This window comes from Balaenoptera acutorostrata, chromosome 3, assembly GCF_949987535.1.
Source record: "Balaenoptera acutorostrata chromosome 3, mBalAcu1.1, whole genome shotgun sequence".
Taxonomy (NCBI): Eukaryota; Metazoa; Chordata; class Mammalia; order Artiodactyla; family Balaenopteridae; genus Balaenoptera; species Balaenoptera acutorostrata.
In genome coordinates, this window is record NC_080066.1 from 54,424,727 (window position 1) to 54,446,741 (window position 22,015).

The 22,015-nt window shown below is 40.4% G+C and overlaps 1 protein-coding gene across 1 annotated transcript in view; it reads right to left on the reverse strand.

The window, feature by feature from the left end:
• Window positions 1-22,015, reverse strand: part of GABRG3 (gamma-aminobutyric acid type A receptor subunit gamma3) — a 592,092-nt gene that overhangs the window by 442,740 nt on the left and 127,337 nt on the right. The gene's annotated exons all lie outside the window — the stretch shown is intronic.

Genomic DNA, 22,015 nt, shown 5'->3' on the forward strand with positions numbered 1-22,015 from the left:
AGCCACTCTGGCCATAATGCCAATATATCCACCCTTCCACCTTCCATTCTTATCCAGCCCCAATTCCTGACACTGCGGCTCAGGACTTCCCCTGCTTATAGGGATCAATTAGAGAATCCTGCATTAGTTTCTGGAGCACAGGGTCTGGTCTGGTGTTGCCACCTGAGACCCAACAGGGCACCCAATTTTGGCCAGGAGCCACTTCAGGGACAGGGCAATTTCCTTTATGCCATTATCTTGTAGGGGGCCTAAGTGCAAATGAACAGCTGGCTAGGTTTCTCAGACTTCTTTAATTGGAAAGATGGCAACCCACCTTATAGGGAGGATCCTCTACACCTGAAGCCAACTTGACAGCATCTACAGCTGAACCAAATTGGGGCCCCAGTGAGAGAAGAAGGCCCTTAATAGAACACTGCTTATTAGTGCATCTTGGCAGGGCCTTGAAAAGGGAAACCAAAGCAAAAGCGTTTGAACGAAATTCAAGAAATTCAGCGAAACAAATGAAGACCTCTCTGAATTTTTGGAAAGGATTTATCAGACCTACAGACATCATACTAATGCAGGTCCCTAGGCCCCTGAAAATATTAGAATGGTAGTTTTGACCTTTTGGAGCAAAGTGCCTCAGATATCAGGAGAAAGTTGAAAAAATTAGATGGTACATTTGGAGTGAACCTTTCTCAATTGGTAGATTTTGTTTTTAAAGTATTCAACAGGGAACAACAACAGAAAAAAGAAAATGCAAAATGAAACACCACTTTTTTGGCAGAGGCATAGGATTCTCAGACGGCAAGTAACTCGAAGAGAGGTAAGCCCCCATTGGGGAAGGAGCAACGTGCTTACTGAAAGGAGGAGGAACATTGGAAAACGGATTGCCCTGGGCTAAAACAGAAGAAGAACAATAAAAGACAAGAGAGAGAGGAACACTCTGAATGAAGAGGTCCACGGGCTCCCTTGGACCTGAGGTACCTAATTCCCCACAGGAGCCCCGGGTAAAACTGACAGCAGGAAATGAGCTGACTAACTTTCCGATAGACCACACCCTGAAGTTTTTCACAGAATTTCTTGACATCAGTCCCACCAGAGTGCCGTAAGCCTACAGATGGCACTCACGAAAATCCCAGAAAAGGAGACACAGCTCCTTCCCCCAAGGTCTTAAAAATAACCCAAAGACTGCTGTCAGACCTCCCCAGATGGGGAATCAAACAGAGGAAACTGCCCCACCAAGGACTGAAAAATACCTCTCTTTTTAAAAAAAAATTTATTGGAATATAGTTGCTTTACAATGTTGTGTTAGTTTCTACTGTACAGCAAAGTGAATCAGCGATAGTTATACGTATATCCCCTCTTTTTTTGGATTTCCTTCCCATTTAAGTCACCACAGAGCATTGAGTAGGGTTCCCTGTGCTATACAGTAGGTTCTCATTAGTTATCTATTTTTCACATAGTATCAATAGTATATATATGTCATTCCCAGTCTCCCAATTTATCCCACTCTCCCCTTTCCCCCTTAGTATCCAAACTTTTGTTCTCTATGTCTGTGTCTTTATTTCTGCTTTGTAAATAAGATCATCTATACCAATTTTTTTCAGATTCCACATATACATGTTAATGTACGATATTTGTTTTTCTCCTTCTGACTTACTTCACTCTGTATGACAGTCTCTAGGTCCAGCCACGTCTCTGCAAATGACCCAATTTTGTCCCTTTTTATGGCTGAATAATATTCCATTGTTTATAAGTACCACATCTTCTTTATCCATTCCTCTGTTGATGGACATTTAAGTTGTTTCCATGTCTGGGCTATTGTAAATAGTGCTGCAATGAACATTGGGATGCATGTATCTTTTTGAATTATGGTTTTCTCTGGGTATATGCCCAGGAGTGGGATTGCTGGGTCATATGGGAATTCTATTTTTAGTTTTTTAAGGTACCTCCATATTGTTCCCCATAGTGTCTGTATCAATTTACATACCCACCAACAATGTAAGAGGGTTACCTTTTCTCCACACCCTCTCCAGCATTTATTGTTTGTACATTTTGTGGTGATGGCCATTCTGAATGGTGTCAAGTGATAACTTCATTGTAGTTTTGATTTGCATTTCTCTAACAATTAGTGATGTTGAGCATCTTTTCATGTGTTTGATGGCCATCTGTACGTCTTCTTTGGAGAAATGTCTATTTAGGTCTTCCACCCAGTTTTTGACTGGGTTGTTTGGGTTTTTTGATATTGACCTGCATGAGCATGTATATTATGGAGATTAACCCTTTTTCTGTTGCTTCATTTGCAAATAATTTCTCCCATTCTGAGGATTGTCTTTTCATCTTGTTTATGGTTTCTTTTGCTGTGCAAAAGCTTTTAAGTTTAATTAGGTCCCATTTGTTTATTTTTGTTTTTATTCTCATTACTCTAGGAAGTGGATCAAAAATGATATTGTTGCAATTTATGTCAAAGAGTGTTCTGCCTATGTTTTCCTCTAAGAGTTTGATAGTGTCTGGCCTTACATTTAGGTCTTTAATCCATTTTGAGTTTATTTTTGTGTATGGTGTTAGGGAGTGTTCTAATTTCATTCTTCTACATGTAGCTGTCCAGTTTCCAGCACCACTTATTGAAGAGGCTGTCTTTGCTCCATTGCATATTCTAGCCTCCTTTGTCATAGATTAGGTGACCATATGTGCATGGGTTTATCTCTGGGCTTTCTATCCTGTTCCATTGATCTACATTTCTGTTTTTGTGCCAGTGCCATACCATCTTGATTACTGTAGCCCTGTAGTATAGTCTGAAATCAAGGAGCCTGATTCCTCCAGCTTCATTTTGTTTTTCTCAAGATTACTTTTGCTACCCAAGGTCCTTTGTGTTTCCATACAAATTGTAAAATTTTTTGTTCTAGTTTGGTGAAAAATGCCATTGGTAATTTGACAGGGATTGCATTGAATCTATAAATTGCTTTGGGTAGTATAGCCATTTTCACAATATTGATTCTTCCCATCCAAGAACATGGTATATCTCTCCATCTGTTTGTGTCGTCTTTGATTTCTTTCATCAGTATCTTATAGTTTTCTGCGTACAGGTCTTTGGCCTCCATAGGTAGGATTATTCCTAGGTATTTTATTCTTTTTGTTGCAATGGTAAATGGGATTGTTTCCTTAATTTCTCTTTTTGATTTTTCATTGTTAGTGTATAGGAATGCAAGAGATTTATGTGTATTAATTTTGTATCCTGTAACTTTACTAAATTCATTGATTAGCTCTAGTAGTTTTCTGGGGACATCGTTAGGATTTTCTATGCATAGTATCATGTCATCTGCCAAAAGTGACAGTTTTACTTTTCTTTACAAATTTGGATTCCTTTTATTTCTTTTTCTTCTTTGATTGCCATGGCTAGGGCTTACAAAACTATGTTGAATAATAGTGGCAAAAGTGGGCACCATTTTCTTGTTCCTGATTTTAAAGGAAATGCTTTCAGTTATTCACCACTGAGAATAATGTTTGCTGTGTGTTTGTCATATATGGATTTTATTATATTGAGGTAAGTTCCCTCTATGCCCACTTTCTGGAGAGTGTTAATCTTAAATGGGTGTTGAATTTTGTCAAGCTTTTTCTGCATCTATTGAGATTATCATATGGTTTTTCTCCTTCAATTTGTTAATATGGTATATCACATTGATCAATTTACATGTATAGGACAATCCTTGCATCCTTGGGATAAATCCCAGTTGGCCATGGTGTATGATCCTTTTAATGTGTTGTTGGATTCAGTTTTCTAGTATTTTGTTGAGAATTTTTGCATCTATGTTCATCAGTGATATTGGCCTGTAATTTTCTTTTTTCGTGATACCTTTGTCTGGTTTTGGTATCAGGGTGATGGTGGCCTTGTAGAATGAGTTTGGGAGTGTTCCTCCCTTGAAAATTTTTGGAAGAGTTTGAGAAGGATAGTTGTTAACTCTTCTCTAATTGTTTGCTACAATTCGCCTGTGAAGCCATCTGGTCTTGACTTTTGTTTGTTGGAAGATTTTAAATTGCTGTTTCAATTTCATTACTTGTGATTGGTCTGTTTATATATTCTATTTCTTCCTGGTTCAGTCTTGGAAGGTTGTACCTTCCTAAGAATTTGTCCATTTTGTCCAGGTTGTCCATTTTATTAGCATATAGTTGCTTGTAGTAGTTTCTTTTGATCCTTTGTACTTCTGCAGTGTCTGTTGTAACTTCTCCTTTTTCATTTCTAATTCTATTTATTTGAGTCCTCTCCCATTTTTTCTTAGTGAGTCTGGCTAAAAGTGTATCAATTTTGTGTATCTTCTCAAAGAATCAGCTTTTAGTTTTATTGATCTCTGCTATTGTTTTTTTTTCCTTCTTTCTTTCTATTTCATTTATTTCTGCTCTGATCTTTGATTTCTTTCCTTCTACTAACTTTGGGTTTTGTTTCTTCTTTCTCTAGCTGCTTTAGGTGTAAGGTTAGGTTGTTTATTTGAGCTTCTTGTTTCTTGAGGTAGGACTGTATTTCTATAAACTTCCCTCTTACAACTGCTTTTGCTGAATCCCATAGGTTTTGGGTCATCGTGTTTTCATTGTCATTTTTTCTAGGAATTTTTCAGTTCACCTTTGGTTTACTCTGTGATTTCTTGGTTATTTAGTAGCATATTGTTTAGCCTCCATGTTAGTGTTTTTTACAATTTTTTCCTGTAATTGATTTTGAATCTCATAGCATTATAGTTGGAAAAGATGCTTGAAACAATTTCAATTTTCATAAATTTCTGAGGCTAGATTTGTGACCCAAGATGTGATCTATCCTGGAGAATGTTCCATGTGCACTTTAGAAGAAACTGTATTCTGCTGCTTTCAGGTGGAATGTCCTATAAATATCAATTAAGTCTATCTGATCTAATGTGTCATTTAAGGCTTGTGTTTCCTTATTAATTTTCTGTCTGGATGATCTATGTTTTGGTGTAAGTGGAGTGTTAAAGTCCCCCACTATTATTGTGTTACTATCAATTTCCCCTTTTATGGCTGTTAGCATTTGCCTTATGTATTGAGATGCTCCTATGTTGGGTGCATAAATATTTACAATTGTTATTATGTTCTTCTTGGATTGATCCCTTGATCATTATTTAGTGTCCTTCCTTATCTCTTGTAACAATCTTTAAAGTCTATTTTATCTGATACGAGTATTGCTACTCCAGCTTTCTTTTGATTTCCATTTGCATGGAATATCTTTTTCCATCCCTTCACTTTCAGGCTATATGTGTCCCTAGGTCTGAAGTGGTTCTCTTGAGGACAGCATATATATGGGTCTTGTTTTTGTATCCATTCAGCCAGTCTGTGTCTTTAGGTTGGAGAATTTAATCCATTTGTATTGAAGGTAATAATCAATGACGTATATTCCTATTACCATTTTCTTAATTGTTTTGGGTTTGTTTTTGTACATCTTTTTCTTCTCTTGGGTTTCCTGCCTAGAGAAATCCTTTCAACATTTGTTGCAAAGCTGGTCTGGTGGTGCTGAATTCTCTTAGCTTTTGCTTGTCCATAAAGCTTTTGATTTCTCCTTCAAATGTGAATGAGAGCCTTGCCAGGTAGAGTATTCTTGGTTGTAGGTTTTTCCCTTTCATCACTTTAAATATATCCTGCCACTCCCTTCTGGCCTGCAGAGTTTCTGCTGAAAGATCAACTGATAACCTTATGGGGATTCCCTAGTATGTTATTTGTTGCTTTCCCCTTGCTACTTTTAATATTTTTTCTTTGAATTTAATTTTTGTTAGGTTGATTAATATGTGTCTCAGCATGTTTCTCCTTGGGTTTATCCTGTATGGGACTCTCTGCACTTCCTGGACTTGATTGACTATTTCCTTTCCCACGTTAGGGAAGTTTTCAACTATAATCTCTTCAAATATTTTCTCAGGCCATTTCTCCTTCTCTTCTTCTTCTGGGACCCCTATAATTCAAATGTTGGTGTGTTTAATGTTGTCCCAGTGGTCTCTGAGACTGTCCTCAGTTCTTTTCATTCTTTTTTCTTTATTCTGCTCTGAGGTAGTTATTTCCACTATTTTATCTTCTAGGTCAGTTATCCGTTCTTCTGCCTCAGTTATTCTGCTGTTGATTCCTTCTAGTGTATTTTTAATTTCAGTTATTCTGTTTTTCAATCACTGTTTGTTTGTTCTTTAGTTCTTCTAGTTACTTGTTAAACGTTTCTTGTATTTTCTCCATTCTATTTCTGACATTTTGGATAACCTTTATTATCATTACTCTGAATTCTTCTTCAGGTAGTTTGCCTATTTCATCTTCATTTATTTAGTCTCATGGGTTTTTACCTTGCTCCTTCATCTGCAACATATTTCTCTGTCTTCTCATTTTGTCTAACTTACTGTGTTTGAGGTCTTCTTTCCACAGGCTGCAGGGTTGTAGTTCCTCTTGCTTCTGGTGTCTGCCCCCAGTGGGTGAGGCTGGTCCAGTGGCTTGTGTAGGCTTGCTGGTGGGAGGGACTGGTGCCTGCATTCTGGTGGGTGGAGCTGGATTCTTTTACCTCTGATGGGCAATGGCTGATGTGTTTTGAGGTGTCTGTGTGCTTAGTACGACTTTAGGCAGCCTGTCTACTGATGGGTGGGTTTGTATTCCTGTCTTTCCTGTTGTATGGTGTGGGGTGTTCAGCACTGGAGCCTGCTGGCAGTTGGATGGATCCAGGTCTTGGAGTTGAGATGGAGACCTCCAAGAGCTCTCACCTAATAATATTCCCTGGGGCCAGGAATTCTCTGGCGTTCTAGCATCCTGGACTTGGCACTGCCATCCCAGAGGCTCAGGCCCGACCTGTGGCCTGGGAACCAAGACCCCGCAAGCCACGTGGCTCGGCAAAAAGGAAAAAAAAAGAAAACAGAAAAAATTGGTAGAGAAGAAAACAAATGAAAACAAACAAACAAAACCCCAGGCAAATGGTAAAAGCAAAACCAAACAAAAACAAACACACAGACACATACAAAATAAGAAACAAAAACAGAAAAACAAAAATCAAGAGAACCAGATAAACCCAAAACGAAATCAAACCATTAAAAACCAAACTAACAAAAACAAAAATAAAAACAAAAGTAGATTGCAAACTGAAAGAAAAGGCAAAGAAAACAAAACACACAAAAATGATAAAATAACATAAAAACAAAATAGAACAAAGGAAAGAAAAAAACAAGGAAAAAACACAGAACATAAAAGTAACACAGAAATATAAAAAAATTTAAAAACTAAATAAAAATAAAAACAAATATTAATAAAAAACAACAGAACATAACATAAAAAATAGTAAAAATTATATTTTCCTGGGGACTCAGCTGTCAGTGTCTTTGCCCCCTCCATGAGTCACAGCCAACCTCCATCTCCCCAGGAAGCCCTCCAAAACCTCTAGGTAGGTCTCTGGTCCTTCTTTGACACTGTGGGGGCAGCTCAGACTCTGACCTGGCCCAACTCCCACATGTACTAGTCCCCAAAGTCCACAGCTGCTAGAGCTAGAGTGGTTTCAGTTGTGGGAACACTTGTCCATTCAGATATTGCATAGATGAAGGGTTTACCAAGCCAGTCTCAGGGATTTAATCTGTGGTTTGTGCAGCTGCATGGCAATATTTCTGTTCTTCTTCCTTAGTCGCCATGCCCCTGGGGCTCAGCTGTGGTTTTAGCTCCACTTCTGTGTGTGGGCCACCCACAGGAGTGTGTTCCCACAGCTGCCATAGAGCACTCAGGTCTGCCCCAGTGAGGACAGGGCATGGAGATGGCATGACAGCCTGGGTCATAGGGGCCCCAGCGGTGACAGGTGCACAGTGAAAGTCACGGGTGCATGAGATCCGGCCCTAGTGGGAACCGGAATGAGGTCAGCCCTGGTGGGGCCTTTTCCTAGTGCCTGGCAGGGCAGGGGGCCATTGCGTGGGGGGGAGAGAGGCTGCAGTGGCGGCTCCACCCCCTGCACATCACTCAACAGTGGTGCCTTTCTTCTATGGCAGTCTGGATTTCCTCCACAAGCATTCCTGTTTGCGGATTTCCTCCCTCCCGTCCCCTCAGGCTGTCTCCTCGCAGGCAATGGCAGTCCTCTCCCCCGGTTTGCTCTCCAATCCCAATGTTCCAGCTCTTAGCCCTGTGTGCACCGGCAGACACACGTCACAGTCTGGGGCGTGCAGGACTGTGGCATGGACCATCTGTGTAGGTCTCACTCTGGCCTGTCTGCCACAGACTGGCTGTTTCACCCTCCTCTGAACAGCCTAAGATGCTCCCCTTCTGTCCCAACTGATTTCCCCATTGGTGAGGGCGCTTCCCCAGATGCGGGAAACTCTTCTCTGCTTCAGCTCCCCCTAAGGGGCACAGATCCCATCCCACTTCCTCTCCTCTTTTTTTCCCTTCTTTCTTTTGTTCTACCCAGTTATGTGGGGATCTTTCTTGTCCTTACTGGTGTCCAAGGTCTTCTGCTAGTGTTCAGCCAGTGTTCTGTGAGAATTCTTCCATCTGTAGATGTATTCTTGATTCATTTGTGGAGAGAGATCAACTCCACGTCTCCTACTCCTCCACCATCTTGGTTTCCCCAGGACTGAAAAATAGACTTTACTCAAATGCCTCAAGCTGCAAAAATTTCAGATAACCTGCTAGTGTTTGTGTGGACACTTTTTCAGGATATCCCGCCTGGACAGAAAATCTCTGAAATGGTTAAAGCCCTCCTTAGGGAAATTATCCCCTGATTTGGACTAAGGCATTAAAACAACATTCATCCTGGAGACCACAATCAACAGGAAAAAACAAGAAAATGAATCATATATTAAAAAGGAATGGTGTTAAAAAGTCAAGAGACATTAAACTTGGGATAAGGCCTTGCCAGTTGTCCTGCTATGGATCCATGGCTCCCAGAAGCAGGCTTAAACTAAGCCCCTTTAAAATATTGTATGGTAGGCCATTCCAGATGTCTACCCGGGTAGGAGAATCTATAAATGTTAAAAGACCTAGCAATTGCCAATTATATTAAAACTTTGGGCACTATACTATTCATGAGTTTGCCTCCAATAGGTCTGCCTATCCAACTGAAACAGATGGTAATTCCATTGTAGCTGGAGAAGGGGCAGCCAATTTGTTTAATTTTGTCCAAATAAATAGCATAGGAATTTAGTATATGTATTGGGAACTCGAACCAAAACCCCAAATGCAATTACGAATTAGACAACAACAAATTGCTAAGAGGTTTCACTGGGTTCAAATAGTTGTGGATAAAAAGGACTAACTAAAGATTCTAAGGAATATTTGTCACCTTAGTTCAGCAGAATGGTCTTCATTCTTTTACCACAAGGTTGTGGAATGGATGTTGACAGTGGGGAATTGTAATAGGGAAGAACCTTTTGTATCCTGTTACAAGTTAATCACTAAACGGATGTTGCCTATAAGCTTAAATTACACATAATGGTTCATCTCTGGGAACCCTGCCTCCCAGGTAATGACCATTAAGCTAAAATACCTTTGTTTAGCTCACAGGAAACATCCTGACCAGGCTCACCTGTGAATGACTACAGGGAGGAAGAAATTCACACCTCCCCTCTGGAGGCTGATGGGAACCAGGAAGTTTTTGACTTTACTTCCTCCTCTTTTAGTATTAAAAAAGCCTGACTTCTTACTCAGGCAAGATGGTTCTTTGGGGCATGAACCCACTATCTTCTTGGTTAGCTGGCTTTCCAAATAAAGTTGTTATTCTTTGCCCCAACAACTTGTCTCTCGATTATTGGCCTGTCGTGTGGTGAACAGTACAAGCTTGGACTCAGTAACAATATGGCAGTCAGACCCCAAGTGCTGTCCATCTCAGAAGATTCAGAAAGCCTGGTAGAGTGAGAGATCAGGGGCTCTGATTAGATCAAAGCCTTCACTACAGCTCTGGGCAATGTTTTTCACGTTCCATTTTGAAAGGGTTACAATTCATCCTGTTCAGTGTCCCACCCTTTTGCAATTCCACTGTGTATTTATCATACACTCCCTATCCTATCTGTGACCAGGAAAGAGCTCCTGCTAATGCATCACACGAGGAAATGAGGCACTGTGTCAGTTATCAATGTACTGCCTCTCAGCTCTGAATTTCTCCTTCATTGCCTGATGCATGAAAATAGAGCTAGGTCCTATAAATATGATTCCTTGGCCAATTGGCAGTAAGTTTTGTCAGCAGTGGGTGCTGGAGAGGCACTGTGAAGGCTTTGCTGCTGGGTTCTGGAGTGCTCTCTGAGCGGGCCGCTGCAGTGTGGCCATGTCTCCAGGGCCCAGCTGCTTCAGTGCACTCGGCCCTTCCAGCTCCAGTGGAAAGGCTGTCCCCCACCCTGTGCCCACCCCCAACCATGCCCGGCTCCTGCAGCACCTGGCTCCTCAGTGCACAGAACTCAGTGGTACCCAGTGGCCAGCAGCTGCACAGCACCCTCCCTGGTTTTGTAGTAGAATGACTCCTTGGGTAAACGGATTTCCCCAGCAACTTGGAAGGTGGATTTCTGGCAAGTTCCACTGGTGCAGGACCACAGTTGACTCCTCTGTTGTCCAGCAAGCCATGGCCACAGCCCCTTTGACAATGTCTGCATCTCAGACCAGGGCCCCTTCCTTGGGTAGCTATCTCCTTCTGTATGCTATGCCTGTATTTTTCAGTGTTCTCTTTACTTCTTACTATCCCATCCCCCTTTACTTCAATCCTCTGTTATAGTTATAGCAATTCTTTATACTATACTTTCCCAGTTCAAACCACTCTGTAGCTTCTCTCTCCTGAGCTGATACTGACAGACACAGGCATCAAGCTGTCAGAGCTCTGTGCCTGCAAACTATATACACTGACTCAACTGAGAACAGAAGAGAGTTTAGTGTGGGATGTCCAGCAGTTCACAGAATGAAGGGGAGGTGCGGAGGCCAGGCTTGGAAAGGAGAGCAACCCTGGCAGGTCGAGGGTTCTAGGTGCCAAAGCTAACGGGAAGGACCTGACTGGGTCAGCCTCCCTGAAAGTCGAGCCTGGAAGGTGCTGTGGGCCGGTCACATACTGATGGAGTGCCCAGGAGCAGGACAGGCAGGGAAGCAGGTCAGGGCAGCAGGGAAAGTCAAGTGGGGTCTTAGCTGGAGGCAAGCTGGCCCCATGGGGGCACTCTGGAGCACAGACACAACTACAGAATTACTCCACTGTGGCAAAGGGGCCAGCCTCTTGTGCCAGCTGTCTGTCATTTGCTGTCCCCACTCCAGGCACAGTGGCTCCATTCAGCCAAGGGATGTTCTCTGGAAAGTTGCTCAGCTGGCAACACAACAGCAGCCTCCTCCATAAGACATCGTAAGAGAAGGAAAGAAACAGGAACCTCAAGTGGACACAGGGAATTAACCTCTGAGTGGGGACAAACTTTACCACAACTGCCACAGCAGCCTTGAAACACAAGAGTGAGACGGCAGGAAAATGCAAACAGCGGAAGCACTTCCAAGCCTTCTTTGTTGTTTTCATCTAAATGAATCCTCCCAATTCCTTCCATCTGATTCCAAAACATGTCTTATGTCACTAAGCTGCAGACCCTCTTGCTTGGGAGGACTGGAGCAGAGCACATTATAAAATGCTCCCTTGACTGCGAAAGAAGAGCAGAAGAGGGGAAGGCAGTGGGGGTTGTAAGATGTTTTGATGTGTTTGGGGAATTTAAAAACCTAGCAATATTCATGCACATGTCAATGCTTTCATTTTGCTTGGAAGCTGCTAGTAGTCAAATTAGCTCCCTGCATCCCCCAAAGTCATACTCACATTGAAGAGGTCTCTGTGTTTCTTCATTGCTTGTTTTTGATTTTGCTTCATTTACCCTTGACATGCTACTTCCCAACATTTCAGCACACAGCATAAGTTTAGCTATGCAATATTTTAAATAAATGTTATCAATTCCTTCACTCCTAGAACTTGAAGTGTAAAATTAACAGGATAAAGTCAGAAGAGGGATTATTTTCGAAGCATGCACATGAAAATGGTGCTATTTTCCAAGACAAGGGGGAGTGGGAATCCAGAAAAAGTGATCCAGGAGCAACCTCCTGAGTCCTGAGCAGGCCCTCCCTCTCCCCACCCCAGCAGCTGCTCCTCCATCCGCGATAACTACCATACCTGCTCTGAGGTTAAAGGGTCTTTCCTTTTTTTTCCAATAAGGATTTGTTTCACTGTGTTTCCTACATAGATAGAAATAAGGCTTTTTTGATGAAAAAAAAAAAGTCTTTACAAAAACAATCTATAATTAAATCAGTAACAAAATTTAACTTTAAATGAGTCAAGTATTCTACATTTGAAATTCAATTTCACAGACATTCAAGATTAGTGAATTTTGGTAAGAAAAAAAGACTACCAGAAAGGAAAAAGACACCTTTTCAACTGATGATAAGTTATAAACTTTTTTAAAAATTGCTTTGGGAAAACACACAGTATAGTTATTTAAGAAAAGTCATTTAAGGAAGACTTAAGTGCTTCAGGTTGAGTGAGCTTTAGACTGAAAACTATTTTAAAATTTTCCAAGAAATTGAAGCTTTTCCATGCAAGTGTGGGCAACACTAGTCTTTCCTGAAAGTCCTTCAAGTGGCCTGGAGTCTACTTTTAAATGTGTCCCTTCTGGTGGCACCTCTTCTTTTTTTTCCACGAGGAATATTTGAATCATAGCACAAAACACATATCAGCATTTCATTAAAAGCAGTACCAATTATTCCAAAAGGTTAGTGAGATGCTTTTTCTTGACTAAAGTTTGAGCCCATGGGTCTTCCAGACCACTCAGCAGCAAGGTTTATTAAGCACTACTGTATCTCCAAAAACCAGAGACACAGAATAAAAGGGCACCATGATTTCAGGAATATTTAGAAAAGAATGGAATAAATAAAACAGATTACATCTTTTATGTTCAAAAGATATATGGTTAGTATTAAGCAAGATTTCTGTGAATATATGTATATCACAGTAAGAACTGCTAGGTCTATCAGGGGTTAGGAAAAAAAGGGAAATCTAAACTATCATAAGTAAATGACCAAAGGATTTTTCTAGAAACCTAATCTTTAGTTCTTGCAAATAGCCAGTACCACTTTAGTTCATTTATTTCAGCTATTATTGAGCAATATCATAGAAGTATGATCATGCAAAATTGGTAATTTTCTGGGAATGTATGTAGCAGGGAAATGCCACCTTTCCACAGAGAATGCTTTCCCCTTTAAAAGTATAAATCCAAGTTGACATATCTAACTTGACCAGGATTTTACCTGTATGAAAGGAGAAGTCCACACGATGCTATAGCTGTCTAGTTAAATTCCCCACAGAGGATTCCAGTGGAGATAAAACTCCAAGTACACTGAGGTTCTTTTTCTACTGTTTCTCAAAAAAAGCACATAAACTGCTGAGATCTATCAGGCTGTATTTTGGCCCCAGCGATTGCCTGATCATAGCTCAGCAGACTAAGCGAAGTTCTGTTTTGTCCTCTTCTCTTTTCTCAATACTTCCCTAGAAAAGAAAAGATCTTCTACCACACCTCAAAGCAACAAAAAACACCAAAAGATAATTTGACTCTCCAAATCCATGGGATGTCACAAATGGAAGGAACAGAGACCCACATGTTCTACAGAGTATATTTTGGGGGATCTACAGGAAGGAGGGAAGTTGGCCCCCACGTTCTTACCACTAATAAACATCACTGACCTACCAGAGGAAAACTCACATATTCCTGAAACTCTGCCTCCAATATCTTCCTATTGTAATGAAACAACTTGGTATCATTTCAAGTTTTCAGAAGTAGAGATATATGTCTAGGAGCATGTTTTCTATGAATTCAATTCCCACCATATTAACATCCTGTCATTGCTATGACATAAACATTGACAACAACTAAATATGAAACTTTTTTTAAGTTCCCATTTTCCAGGGTTCCAACTTTGCCTTTGCCTTGCAACAGTTTAGCCAGGCTTAGGCACGTGAGAAATTAAAATACAGTATAGACCTCACCCCTTGAGCTTGTCCTTCATTAGGGAGAAAAGTAATGCGCCATCTGCTGTTTACATTATGCAGTGCAAAATGCAACTCCTCATGAGACTGAACTGTAATGTATCGATTTCTTTTATATGTAAGTCATCAGCGAGTATTAGAGTTGAAAGGGATCTCAGATATAATTCAGCTGAATCCACTTATTTTACAAATAAGACAGTAATTTGTTAATTTCTTTTTTTAGTGTTTATTGTTTCCTTAAAAAGTCCTTTTTGAGTTCAATAAACATTAATTAAGCATTAACTACTAAATATTAACTAAACATATCTGGTCCTCAGGGGGCCTACCAACGAGTATAAACTATCTAAACTATTTATCCAAATCTAGTCAAGAATATGTATTCCTACTCTCAAGCTAAAGACTGAACTATTTCCAGTGTTTTAAAAGCAGCCAGGCTCAGGCTTCCCTGGTGGTGCAGTGGTTGAGAATCCGCCTGCCAATACAGGGGACATGGGTTCGAACCCTGCTCTGGGAAGATCCCATGTGCCACGGAGCAACTAAGCCCATGAGCCACAACTACTGAGCCCACGAGCCACTACTACTGAAGCCTGCATGCCTAGAGCCCATGCTCTGCAACAAGAGAAGCTACCACAATGAGAAGTCCGCACACTGCAACAAAGAGTAGCCCCCGCTCACCACAACTAGAAAAAAGCCCGCGCACAGCAACAAAGACCCAGCGCAGACAAAAATAATTAAATAACTATTAAAAAAATAAATTAAAAAAATAAAAGCAGCCAGGCTCAATGACAGACACCCCCATGAACACAAGCCCACAAACGTCCAGAGAAGGCAGTTGGGTGGTGGGGTGGGAAACCCCAGTACGTGGTGAGGGTCTGGGGTGGCTGAGCATGCACACATGGAAGCACAGTGACAGACTTCAGTGTTTAAAAGCAGCCATGGGTGATAGATTAGATTTGTTCTGTAAGACACCAGAAGGCAAATACAGGGTTAGAGGACAGAAGTAAAGGGGGCAGATTGTAGCTGCATGAGATGAATTTTTCCGTAATTAGAATTGTTCAAAAATGGAAGTGCCTCCCAGTGAAAATGCTAAAGCAGGGGGTAGGTAGATCTTCTCAGACATTTTGTGCCCAGGGAGGAGAAGTGATTCCCCAGCCCCCACCAGGTCCCAGTTACCTTTTTAAAGTGGGCTTGCTTCTGGAAAGCAATTTACTTGAGGTTATCAACTAAGCCAGGGTCAGAGTTGGAGTTTTAGTTTGCAGGAGAAATAGTTCTCTTTTCCTTTTTCCTTTTTTAAATTTTTTGGTGGGAGTGCAAGGTGGGAAGATAGAAGATAGGAGGCTGGCTCCATAAATCAATCCTAGCATTTTCTTTGGAACTGGTACTGATGATAAATCTTTAGCTGCATCTGACTGGCACATACAGATATCAATAAGCACATGATTTAAACTTGGGAGAGATGTGATTATTCTAGAGAGTTGTTATACAGCTGAAAGTTTTTATGCAGCTGAACAGTGTTTTCTAGTTACATGGTAAAATCTGATGTTTAATTTTAACAACAACAAAAAGAGTAGTTACCTCAATCGAATACTGTTTTATCATAGACTTATTAAAAACCCTACTCAGACAGCCGGAGTTCAGAATGCACCCAGCCCAGTATAAGGTATGAGACCAAACTGTGTGGCTTAACCACACGGGGGCCTCCTTGAAGGACCCACGAAGCTGGGGAGTTTACTGCACCAGAAATATAAGAACATATGTTTGGTGAAAGCTCCCATCATCATTAAAAGTACACAATAACATCTCCATAATGTGGCCTTTCATTTCCTGCCAGCATGGACACACTTGTCTGTAAGTTATTAACCTTTAACGGAAAACAAAATATTAAACCCAGGAGAGCAATAGCAAGTTGCCTCATTCCTAATATATTCCTACTTTGTATTATGACCTTCCCGTCTATTAAACTCAAAATGCTTTATTTATGGCTTCATTCATTTGAACTGTATTGAGGCACTGCCACCTAAAGTAAACCACAGAATATTTACCAGCATTTAGTGGCTTCCTTAGAAATGCGAAGTCCTACTAGGACTACACAGATGAAACAATGGAACTAGAGTCAGAACTTCTAGAAGACAGAAGAACTGAAGAGAGAAATACAAAAACCAGACCTAAGGTCTCAGTCCTTTTACAGAGAGGAGGGAGCTTGGGGGTTATCAGTTCAATATAGTTTCAAGTGCACAAAGTAATCAATGAGCTTGGCAGAGTGGAGTTGGCAAAGGAAGACAGTGACTCGGTCCTCAAGACCCCACAGCCTGGCACGTGTGATTCTATTCAGCATGGCTCTGTGCTCCCATCATCTGATGCTCCTCTGGGGCAGGAACTCACCAGGAATGGCCTCTGTACCATGCTCACTCCACCTAACACTTAACACAGTAGTTCCACAGAGTTCAGTGAACTGCATTGCTCGTTGACACACTTTTATCCTGACATTCTAGAAATCTCAGGGACCTTCTGAAGCTGAGTTGAGTCCTGTGGGCAAGGACTATTTGACAACAGGTGGCAATGACACAGTCTGTTAGTTCTAAGAGCCTGGGAGCTGCCAGCTGTTTGCTGGAGAGCTGTTTCTCAGAGCAGCATGCCATGACCTTATAGGACCAGCCAAGTGGGGCTTCAGCCCTGCCCAGAGGCCCAGTAAGCCAATGGGGAAGCACAATGACAGGCCATGAGATGCTCCAAGTAGGTAACCACCCTGCCCCTTCCGGAACGAAGAAGGTTTATGTTTGAACAAGGTTCTCCTCTCATGAAAGTTCATGACCACAAGTAGTTCAATACTGGAAATTTTAAAAACCACTAGGATTTTAGATTCTCCTTAATGTCATGTAAATTAAAGTACATATTTTAAAATCATATAGTTTCCACTGTTCTTCATCTCTTGGTTTATAACCACAATGCATTGCCCATATTCTAAGCATTAAATTTTATAACATTGATAAAAGGTTGTAATTAATGACAGTATCTGTTCATACATATTTTAGGGAAAAAACCAGAAGGGGGAACATGGTTCATTCTTCAGTAACTTTTGGCCACACAGAGGTTCTAGGACCAAGTTCTGCTGCTACGAAATACAGATACTTAAGCAAAGAACAAACTTTTTCACCTGGTGATTGGTACAGATACTTATGTTCTCTGTGGTGCCACCTAGTGGTTCAATCATCTAAACTGCATCTTTTTTTCCCACAGTTTACAGACTTTTTATTGAAAACTTTACATTGAATAGCCCCAAAGAGAGAGAAAAAAAAAAGACTGACCTAAACAGGAAATCTGTTTTGTTTATATCTGGTATTCCTGTGTAGATACAAACATTGAACTGCTTTTTCCATATTTTGTTTTTACCACCATCACTTTACGTACCACCAATGACAACAAATAAACTATCTGCAACAAAACTGCAGATTTTTCAGTGTTCTTACCATTGGCTTGAATTCAAAACTTTGAACTATCTCCACAGAAGCTGAGAAGTATAATACTTTACGATTTTATTAAATGTTTGTAAGTATCCTACAGGCTTGCTTGCTAATCCTTGTCTTTGGCAAGTCCCTTTTGACTAGAGATTTTTAGCACTAGCAAAGGGAATGAAGGCAGCAAAGATACTAATACATGCGTTTGGTCTTCCTTTTATGGTTTCTTGTTTTATCTTTTCTTGATGGACAAAAGTGTTTTAGAAGTGAGAAATTTATATTGAAGGGTAATTTTTTTTAAACAAATGATGCTGGTTCAATTGATTTAAATAATTTTTTCTAAAATTTTGGTTATGTTGGGCATCATTTGATATTACTTTTCTCAACATTAGGGTATCTGAAGTAACAGAGACCTGAAGCTATAAGTTTTTCTGTATAAAAACTAGACTAGAAATAAACTGCATCTTTTTAAAAAAATTTTTTATTAATTTTTATTGGAATATAGTTGCTTTACAGTGTTGTGTTAGTTTCTGCTGTACGGCAAAGTGAATGAGCTATTCGTATACATATATCCCCTCTTTTTTGGATTTCTTTCCCATTTAGGTCACCACAGAGCATTGAGTTCCCTGTGCTATACAGTAGGTTCTCATTAGTTATCTATTTTATACATAGTAGTGTATGTATAGTAGTGTCAATCCCAATCTCCCAATTCATCCCACCCTCACTTCTCCCCTTGGTATCCATATGTTTGTTCTATAAACAGACTATCTGAAGGCATTATCATCAGGCTGGTGAAAGCTATACACATGGTTGCAAATCCTTTTGCTTTGCATAATTTACCTTCATACCATCTCAATACAGTCTCGGAACACATGTCTCCTCTCTGGGACATTTAAGTTAGAAATGAAAAAGAATATTTGCCAAACTTCAGGTTTCTTGACAGGGTGAGAGAAGAATGTAGTTGGTATCCAAATAACAGATTGATGGTCAATAGAAATGAAAAGGGCTCAGTCCTTCCAGGTGAGTCCATCCTGTGCACTGTCACTACACAGTGGCGACAATGCCATCATGAGCATAGACAGTAAAAGAAACACTACTGGGAGTCTGGGTTTAGAAATTGTTACAAAACAGTAATAAAGACTCGATTTGGAAATATATCCTTGACTCCGTATTTATTGAACCATATTTTCAAACTGGAATAAAGGTTACAGTTAACTATCCCAGTTATCAGTAGAAACTTAGAAATTACAGGTCAACATACTGTTCTTGTAACTTGGATTTAGCCTATAAACTAAACCAATAGAAGTAGAGACTACTTGTTATTTGCCCACCAAAATCCATTCTCCCAATTTTCAGTAAGAACAGGGTTGCACGTGGGAAGAGAGTGCCAGACAAGAACCCATTTCACAGACCCCCCTGCAGCTGGCTGTAGCCCCAGAACTTAGTTCTCCCCAAGGGACTTGTGAACAGAGTAGGGAGTACCCTCCAGGCTTTGCAGTCACATGCTGGAAAAGATGGAGCACTCATTGTCAGCCTGCTTCCCTGAATGCCCGAGGGGCCAGAGCAGCCTACCAGCCTGAAATGTTCCTCGGAATTCCTAATAAGAAATTTCTATACTCTTCAAATCATTGAATTACTTGGATTTTCTTGTTACAGCAGCTTAGTGTTCCCTAACCAACAAATGGAGGCCTAAAATTATTTTAATAGTGGCTATTGGATCCAAAATTCATTTGTGTGTAGACTTTATAAATGGTTTTACTGGTGACAGTGGTTGCATTTAGCCTAAGAGCTTTCCAAAAAAAACATTAAATGGTAAATATGTGATGGGATGGAGGTGGAAGCAAATATTATGGTGGTAATCATTTTGCAATTTATAAATGTATCAAGTCAACCCATTGTAAACCTTAAACTTACACAGTTATGCATCAATTATATCTCAATAAAGCTGGAAAAAGAAAAAAGAAAATGCATACTCTAGCAATACAAAAGCAGTTAAAAATCAATTTTATTTTAGACAAAGTGGCACAGTTTCAGACTTAGTGCTAATCACTTATCAATTTTGATTAAGTCAAAGAACATACTGGAATCTAATGGACTAAATTAGTCTTCAGGACTACAAGGATGAATTCAGACAGCACATCTCTACAGTTACTCTGATTATTTATGAGATGGTAGCTCTTAGTTTCCATTATGGCCATTTGTTTTTTTGAAGTACTTTGACAAATAGCAACAGATCAAAACAATGACCAGAACTGGATGTGTAGCCAGAAAGTTTGGGATACATAAATTAATTTCCCAAATTCAAAGATACTGTGACTTTTGGGTGAGCATAACATAGCTCACTTACTGTTCAGTACGTTTCTCAGAATTTAGTCAAATTGAGAAATCAAATGATTCAGACTTGCCGAGTTCTTCACCCCACAGGGTGCATCTAAAACTTAAAATGAAAAGCATACACAAAAATCGTTACCCTTATCCACAACTACTCAGTAAGACTCTGCCACTTATTAATTACACCAAACTCTGCTGAGAGAGCTGGGTATAAACTCTTGTCACCATCTGCTCCATTCTCAGATGCATGGTAAACCTGAACCCGCTGTCTTATTATGAGTCACCATGAGAATTCAGTAAGATAGGACTTTAAATTCAAAGGCTGTCTTTGCAGATAGAGCAGATTAGCACACTCTTCAGTAAAAGTCCATGGCTTCTCCAAGCAACTGTTTGTAAAATTCTGCAATGGAAATATCCCAAAGATTCACTGTGACATGAGTAAATAAACAGCTTCCCAGTTGAGCCCACATACTCTCATGTCATGCAACAAGCCTGGCTGCACAGGGCAGGGCAAAAGCCCTCCTGGTACTGCAACGGAAGCTGGATGTAATGACTTTCTGTCTGTATGTACATGGACACTGTCTGCATGTACGCAGTCACTTCTTTTTTATTTCTTTGTCCCTGGGACTTCTTTTAGGCAAGTAAATTTGGTCTTTCTGTTTTTAGACTAAATGGAAAATGTTCTGAACTATGTTGTCTTACACCTACCAATCAGGATGGTAACTTTCCAAAGAATAAGTACATGGGACAATCCCTTTAAAACAACACCACACTTCACATATGGAACTAATGAAGGGCATGCAGAGGGAGCCCTAAGGATAACCTGGTGACCAAGACTCACTTTCTCCATCACCAGGGCCCTCTGCTGCCCAATCTTTCCAGGCAGCACAGAGGCATCCTTTAGGACTGTGCAGCCCTATAGATGTGTAAGGCACAGAAAACGGAGCAAAACTCAAATGACTCCAAGACACAACCTCTGGAATCCTTTGGTTTTAATAAATCTCAGACACTCTAGTTGTTTATCATTTGCCATTCTCTCTTAAAAACCAAAAGCATAAATGACCATAGACGTTGAAGACTTCTTGTTAATTGGATTCAAAAAACATTCTCTACTGGAACTACAAAAGCAAAAATGGTTTAATCCCATAAAAACTGTGTGTGTGATGACTTGTCCTGACCCAGCTTGTGCAAAGAACCCAATTGGAAAGTGTCTTTTTTTGAAGTTCTCGGTTACTTCGGGACACGGAAAGGTGAAGCGTTTCTTGCAGATCAGCTCACATCCATGTGCTCCCAGGTAAGAAGGAGGAAGTGCCCTTGGGGTTTTCAGAAGCTGAAAATCTGGAGGCCAAAAAACTGGAATCAAGTACTGAATGTTTCAAAGCAGGGCCAGGGTTATGGTCTTCGGGCCACATGCTGGAGGGTCTTGTTTTTCCATCTGGACAACGGATACAGAAGAACTGTCTACTCTAGACTCTGTCTTTGTGTCCTCAACCCTCTGAAATAAGAAAGAGTACAGAGTCTGGAAAAAAGGGAGAAATGGACCACGTTTTAATGACGTGCTTCTCTGATGAAGGTTCCATCACTTGTATACACCTGAACTGGGTGATCTGTTGCTTTTTCCTGATCAAAGTCTGGGGTCTTAGGAAGAGTCAGTGCAGGAATACAGAGGAATGTGCTAGAATTATCCTTGAAAGTTCACTGTACAATTGAGTTTCATTTATTGCAGAACAAATATGACAAATATAATTTTAAAAACCTCATTTGCCATCTGGCACAGGTACTGGTTTTCTGTTTGCAGTGGATGCTGCTGTGGTGGGAGCTCAGGGGTTTCCATCCAGCCATGCAAGATGGGCTAGCAGATGTGACGTGACAGGCTTCCAGGCAGGGCTTCTCAAAAAAGCTCTCCACAAACCCCAGTTTTATTCTCTCACCAACACTGGATGATACCTCTCACCTCTTCCCACAGCCCTTCCCAGCACTGTGAGAATGTCTCTGCCAATTCCCAGGGTGAATCTTTGGTGTTAAATTTGATTTCAGGACCTAAAACAATGCCTGATCCAAAGAAGATGCTCATGTATATTTATTAAATGAGTGACTTTCTTTGATTACTGATTTAATCATTGTTTTGTGTCTTTATTTTCTCTTCGTGATTCTTCTCTTGTGCTTTTTTAAAAATATTTTTTCTAGTACTTCTGGGGTAATGGTGGATTTTTTTTCTTATTCATTTTTGAGAACACTTTTATCTTTGCTCTCAAACCTTTAGTAATCTCTATCATGT